A 7,939-nucleotide genomic window follows, 5' to 3' on the forward strand; every position below is an offset into this window, starting at 1 on the left:
CCCCCCAGGCTTCCTCAGATCTCCCCCAGGCTCCACCACTTGCACCTCACACTGGACACCTGCAAACACAGAGGTACCGTGATTAATGGCACACATACAAAGAAATGCACTCACAATTATACACACACACACAGCAGGGTCTACAATTATAAACATGTAAAATGGCCAAAATGAAAGTCAAGTTTGGCAAAAATCATTTTGTGCCATTTAAACTATGATATGTACTTAAGAATTTTTATATCCTGGATGGCTATATTGAACTGAATAAAAATGAAGGCACAACAGAACAAACTGTTGGATTCAACTGAAGAGAACCTAGTGGGCTACTTGTAGCAACAAACACCTGTGTAATGTAGAAATGAAACTCTGAAATAACGACCTCAGTTCCATCTAATGTAATTAGAGAAGGATGAGTGTGCCATATCACAGGTTAGCAGGGCAGAGGGTGGGTGCTTAACTAATATATATATATATATATATATATATATATATATATATATATATGCTCATATAAATGAAATAGAAGGAACATTCTTTGTAAGGTAATTAAATGAAAACTGGCCCTTTTAGAAGATAAACTCAACAGATAAATATTCAGTTTTCCTGATCATGACAAAACAAGGAAGGTCCGAATCTCTCAGATCAGAAACCAGAGAGGAGACACCATCCCATTTGTTTTCTACAGATGTTTTATGAAAACTTCATGCACAAAGTTTAAAATGTTACTAAATGTGAAAATTCTTTGGATAGAAAAAAATACTTAGTTTTGTCCCCACACAAAAAAACAAATAATGGAGCTGTCCACTGTCATTATGTATATCCACCGTTTTAAAGGGACAAGAGAGGATGCATATTATTATCTCTGCATGTCTATCTAGATAATCTTGGGGTAAACAATCTGGAGGAGAAAACAACAGGACAGAGGGTTTCAAGGGGAAATGGGAGAGGGGGAGGTTGGGGAAAGGAAGTGGATGTTAACAAATGCAGGGAGAAGGGAAATAGAAGTGATCTAAAGTCAATGGCAAGGAGGACATAGGAGGCCTGATAGGGCCTTAACAAGGGCAATGTAGCTGAGAGGAATTACTGAAACCCAAATGAAAGTTAAGCATGATATTGAGACAGAGGAAGTAAAAGGAAATAGAGGAAAGAACTAGGAGGCAAAGGGCATTTATGGAGGTTGAAATACAGGCATGTTCATATGTAAATATATTTATATATGAGGATGGGGAAATAGATCTATGTACATATATTTATGGGTTTAGTATTAAGGTAGCCAATGGACATTGAGCCTCTACCCAACTACTCCCTCAACACAAGAACAATTTGTTCTATTAACCTGGAATTCCATGATGCTTACCTTCCCAACACAATCGCTGAAGACATAGAGTGTGCATCAGCAAACGTGATGAAGAAAGCTGATGGTGCCTGGCCATCAAAAGATATAGTTTCTGGGGTCTTAAAGGCTTGAAGATAAACAAGTGGCCATCTAGCTCAGAAGCAACAAAGCCCACATGGAAGAAGCACACCAGCCTGTGTGATGATGAGGTGTTGATGGGATCCCAGGTATCAGGCATCAAAGAACAAAAAAATCATAACATTGTGAATGAGGGGGAGTGCGGGGTGGAGATCCAAAGCCCATTTGTAGGCAACTGGACACCCCCCTTATAGAAGGGTTGTGGGGAGGAGATGAACTAGTCAGGGTGCAGTATAGCACTGATGAAGCATACAACTTTCCTCTAGTTCTTGAATGCTTCCTTCCACACCCAACTATCATGACTCCCACTTCTACCTTATAAATCTGGCTAGACCATATTTGAGTTGGAAACACAGGAAATCCAGGAAAGATAAACCCCTCAGGACCAATATTGAGAGTAGCAATACCAGGAGGGGAAGGGGAAGATGGGAGAACTGATAACAATGATCTATCTCTAACGACCTCCTAGCGGACGATGAACAACAGAAAAGTGGGTGAAGGGAGAGATTGGTCAGGGTACGACATGACAAAATAATAATAATTTATAAATGATCAAGGGTTCATGAGAGAGGGAGGGTGGGTCAGGGAGGAGAAAAATGAGAAGCTGACACCAAGGGCTCAAGTAGAGAGACAATGTTTTGAAAATGATGTTGGTAACAAATGTACAAATGTACATGACACAATGGATTGATGTATGGATTGTGATAAGAGTTTTACTAGTTCCCAATAAAATTATTTTTTAAAAGAGAAAGGATGCATTATGAGCTCTCATACCACAAAGTTAGTTGTGTATACAACATAAAGTTTATAATGTAAAAACCACTTTTAAAACACTGATAATATACAACAATTAAAGAACTTGTCTAAGAGCTCTGTTTTACTTTGAGAGTGCTCGTGTTTGTCTGAGTCTGAGGGAGAACGCTTGCCCATATTCTGTACTCATCTGCTTCTAAACATCAGGGGACATGCAAATGCAGCTCTTTTCCTGCAGATAAACTGGCCCTGGCCCCTGGCCTAGGAGATCTTAGAGGACAGTCCCAGTTTCTGGAGTCTCTGCTATTTCCATTCTGTGCCCAGGAGCTAGTCCACAGGACACATAATGAATTTTGCACCAATGTTGGCATTTATTTGCATCAATGTTGGCACATTAAAAGTTGTAGACCTTGCTGTGTATGTGTATGTGCGTATAATTGTGAGTGCAATTGTTTGTACATGTGTCTGTCTAATCATGGTGCCTCTGTGTTTTCAGGTTTCCAGGGGGAGGTGCTGCTGGTGGAGTCTGGGGCGATCTGAGAAAGCCTGGGGGGTCCCTGAGACTCCCCTGTGCTGCCTCTGGATTCACCTTCAGTAACTATGTCATGCACTGGGTTCGCCAGCCTCCACGGAAGGACCTGCAGAGAGTCTCATACTTTAGTGGTGATGGTGGTGAGCTATACTATGCAGACTTCATCTCCAGAGACAATGCCAGGAACACACTCTATCTTCAAATGGACAGCCTGAAAGTGGAGGACATGGCCATGTATTACTGTGCAAGAGAAACAGGAAGCCAGTGAGAGCCCAGACACAAACCTCCCTTACAGGGAGGAGACTGGTCTCGAGGGGGCACTCAAGATCCACAAAGCGCAGGACTCAGACTAGGGGCAGGTGCAGCTGGAGCTTCAAGGATGGTTGCTTATGGTGATCTGTGAATTCTTCTAAATGTCACAGTTGCCCTAGGGAATCTCTTCCTAATTTAAAAATAATAATTGTGTGCCTTTTTTCCTGATACCTATTTATTCAAAAGTTATTTTGTAACAGGAGAATATAGTCTGCCATAGAGCAATAAACAGCCTCTCCCTTAAGGACAGGACATGATTCTGGTAGAAGTCCCTGTATGAGAGTTCTCATGACCCTTGGGCAATCTCCAACCTGACTCAGGCAAATGGGGCCTGAGATAAGTAAGGCTTATAGTGCCAACCTAGCAAATAAACACGTGTCGGATTAATTTAAGGGAGAGAGATAAATGGCTCAGTGAGCCTTGCCTTTCTTCTTCTTGGGTCTTTTGCTCTCAGATGGTCAGACCAGGATGCAGCTGTCTTAGACAGTTCCCTGCTTCAGATGACAAGTCTCACTTCCTGTGAGACATCCCTGAGGAAAACCTACATGGACCTACCCTGATGCAGCCCTGGATGCTGGAGCAGCTGTGTGGAGACTCCTGCCAGCGCTGAACTGCTTACACGCTCATTGATTTGGCTTTCCTCCTGAGGTCAGTGTCATTGCACGTGTTTAGTGAAATTGAGGAGGATTTTGTAGACTGGTATCGGACATATAGGGTAATGTTGGACTTATGGGCTTGGACAGCACTGGGTTGGGATGCTCTCTTAATATACTCTTAGCCTTTATATATAAAATTCTCTCTTGAGATGGGTCAGTCAGGGTGCGATGTAGTACCGATGAAGAACACAGCTTTCCCCCAGATCCTGGATGCTTCCTCCCCCCAACTAACATGGTCCGAATTCTACCTTTCAGGACTGGATAGGGCAGAGATTGTACATTGGTGCATATGGGAGCTGGAGGCACAGGGAATCCAGGGTGGACGATACCTTCAGGACCAGCGGCGTGAGGGGCGATGCTGGGAGAGTGGAGGGTGAGTGGATTGGAAAGGGGGAACTGATTACAAGGATCCACATGTGACCTCCTCCCTGGGAGATGGATGGTAGAGAAGGGGGTGGTGGGAGGGAGACTCCGGATAGGGCAAGATGTGACAAAATAACAATCTATAAATTATCAAGGGCTCATGAGGAAGGGGGGAGCGGGGAGGGAGGGGGAAAAAAGAGGACTTGATGCAAAGGGCTTAAGTGGAGAGCAAATGCTTTGAAAATGACTAGGGCAAATAATGTATGGATGTGCTTTATATAATTGATGTATGTATATGTATGGGATTGTGATAAGAGTTGTATGAGCCCCTAGTAAAATGTAAAAAAGAAAACAAAAAGAAAAGCCTTTCCTTTTAGTGACTCACAAAAGCCATTTCTATTTACAACACACATTGAATTGGAGCGAATTTGAGCTGAATTCAGTGAGATTGCTAGATTTAGCTGATCTTCAAAGTTTTTTATATTTAATAATGTTACTGTAATCTAATGTAGACAAGAAAATGTATATCTGATCATTTAAATGTCCTTGGGTGTGTTATGAGTGTCTTATAAGTATATAAGTAGAGAATTGCTGTCTTTTTCCTATTCATTCTCCATCCTAAGCCACATTTACCTCTCAACCATCTTCCTCATCACTTTCTGTAACTTGGAAATGCTGGTTCTGGTGAATGGAGAAGTCATGGACAGGACTGAGTTCTCTGAGGGAACAGCCAACATTCTCATCCCAGATGAGCCCCTTTCTGACTTTATTACAAAGGGACCACTCACATGCAAATCTCCACGTAGTCAGTCAGAAAGAGTCTCATGATACATTGTTTAATGGCGGGCTTACTCACTCTGGTTAATACACCTCAGAATCATGGATTTTGTTCCCAAGAAGATTTCGGTTTCTTCCTCTTCTTGGGGGCAGTTCTCAGAGGTGAGAAGCTCAGGAATTTAAACATGAAGGTTTTGGGGCGGGGTGCTTTATCTGGGCACCTGACTCATTCTCCAGGTGCAGCTTGAACCAGGCTTGTAAAACTCACAGACGTTGTGCCTCACCTCCTCTGTCTCTAGATTCTCTTAAATCAGTGGTGGATCGGTGTGCTATGGCGTGGTGAGAGCACAGACTACACTCCTACGCTGATGTCTTGAATGCACATCCCCATTAAGCCCTTTCATAGTCAAGTTCATTGAACACTGAGCTCCATTGCTGCACAGGCCATTTTACTATGTATCGCTGTGAAAGGAGGCAGGGAGAAGGTAGTGTGATTCCTAAATTCCAGTAAAAATGAGTTTGTTCTGCGCTATTCTCCATTATGTTCTCTTCTGTGTATTCTTTGTTTTTTAAGCATATTTTGCATAATTGTGTAGAAGTGTCCTTTATTTTTGTATTATAATTGTCTCCAATAATTGTCACTTCATGATTTTCTTTTTATTAGGGCCTCTTCATTGTGACTTTGTTCATCATACTATTTATAACACATTTGATGACATTTTCCTTTATTAGATTTCTTAACATAATCATATTTAGAGTTTCATATTTTAACTTTATAGTAGCCATCACTGTGACGAGTGTGAATCTCATGTTGACATTGTATCAATTACAATCCTATACTTTTGTATTATCCATTCCTTTTTGTGGATAGATGGGTATGTTAAAAATGACCATACATATCAGCATATTATGTTAAGTATGATGCTTTCACTTGAGAACTGATTATGATCTGACTCCTGTTAGACTTATTTTCAATGTTTGTGAATATATAGTCAGGGCTCCATTTGTTTTTAACTATTTGCAATCTCCATCACAGATAAAATTAATCTTTATTAAAAATCCCAAAGGTATCAGATTCCTCTATAAAACATCTTTTTTTTTAATGTTTGGGTATGTTTTCCCTTGGAAAAAAATCTTGATTTTAACTTCCCTGATGCACTTGGTGTTATTTTTACTGGATGATGGTCATGTTGAGGGAGGGTTTGGTCCATGGGACATTTTTCTGATCTTTTGACTGAGCCTCTTTGTAAGGCAGGCATCCTGAACTGGGATCTGAAAAGGTACTGGGCTAGAAGCCCCGCCTGCCCTTTCCCGTGGGACAGAGCACCTTTTCTTCCAGGTTGTTCATTCCCTTGCTGCAGAAAGTTTCCACAGTACCTTCAGCTACAACGTTTTATGTTCCTCCTCTTCAGATTGAAGATTTTATGCCTAAGCAAAATAAAGAGCATTGATTCTGGACACGATGTCAGACTTGTTCTGTTATATGTGGATTTTTATGAATTTATGCCTAGTCTTTCAGTCATTTTGAGTCAGTAGAGGGAGGTCAGGTTGCATTTGAGCACTGATGACTCTTGTCCTACCCTAGCCACTCAAGGGAAGAGAAGGAAATCTAGTTTTATTATTGGCATCCTAAGGGAATACTCTGCTGTAAAACAAGTATTATATTAAGTCTGTGCTCCTGGGAAATCCTATTCTCTTTAGCGCAAAAAAGTTCAAACTATTTATTAAATGTTTCAGGCTAACCTTTATAAAGTTTAAATGTAATCCAAGGCTTCTACTTCAATGAAGTTAAGACCTTGGTCTTTTTCCTTCCTAACGGCAACTCTCTCTTTCTCAGAATATGATGTTTGTTGTTGTTGTTTTTAATGCTACTAAGTTTACCATTGTTTTGAAGAAAATTGTATAGAATGGCCATGCTTGTTATTGTGATTTAAATAATAAGAATCTGAATCCCCTTTTCTGTTCTCTCTTTTTGTTTTTCAATCTGTATAGTAGTTTCATTATAAAAGCACCCCAAATTTTTCAATAAAGAAAAACACCCTGAATGTCCAGAAACAGATATATAAATTGCGGTATTCATGTGTTCATGCGGTATACATGTGTTTAATGCTCAACATTTATTTTAATGTTTAGCATTAAAATAAATTCATGCTGGTTAGATATTAACTTATGGATCTATCCCCATGTAAATAAAATTAGTCAAGTGAACTAAGCTAAGCAAATGAGCATGCATACTGTCTGAAATCATTTAAATAATAAATAACTTATGGTATGTGAAATATATGAACAGGACTGTGTTCTGCATGTCATGATCACATACCAAGAAATCATTCTCAAATATTATTCCCATCAAGTCTTTCTAGGATATTCACATGTCTAAAAACAGTGGAGAAACCAAAAAGCTCATTAAGACATAGACCTAGAAACATGCTGAGTGAAGCGGTCAATCTCAAAAAGGCAAATAATGTGTGACATCACTATCAACAAAGACACAAAGGCAAAGGCTGACACCTGTTCTCAGACTATGTAATCATTTAATGTGCAGTCCCAGGCAATGTTGTGACATGACTTGTTAGTGCTAATGTACTCTTTATCACTTGCTCAGTTGTACATCTTAAAACAAATAACGCCTCTGTAGTGGAGGATCAACCTCAGATGGGGACATTTAGTCACTGAGCAGGAAACCAAATAACTCCTGCCACTCAGCAGCATCTCCAGGTTACCCCAACTTAATAGACTCTCCTACAATGCTATTATTAAAAGAACTGAACTGTTCTGTTAAACTTAAAGCTAAAACACCCTGGTATGGGAGGCACAGATGACTGCTACACCAAAGTCGTGATCTTCAGAGTATGATCCAAAGATTCCAAATGATTAAAGCCAAGATCAATGGAGAGATGGTATTAGAGGTTCAATTCTGTGACTATCTTCTTTTTTGTACTTATTATTTTTTATTTGTATCTTTATGTTGTTATTGTTTTTCTTTCCGTTTCATTTTGTCTTTGTTTGTTTTGTTTCTGTTCTTGTCTCCTGTTTGGAAGCACACAAGAAATGGAATCATAGAGACAATAA

This window comes from Tenrec ecaudatus, chromosome 17 (assembly GCF_050624435.1).
Source record: "Tenrec ecaudatus isolate mTenEca1 chromosome 17, mTenEca1.hap1, whole genome shotgun sequence".
Taxonomy (NCBI): domain Eukaryota; kingdom Metazoa; phylum Chordata; class Mammalia; order Afrosoricida; family Tenrecidae; genus Tenrec; species Tenrec ecaudatus.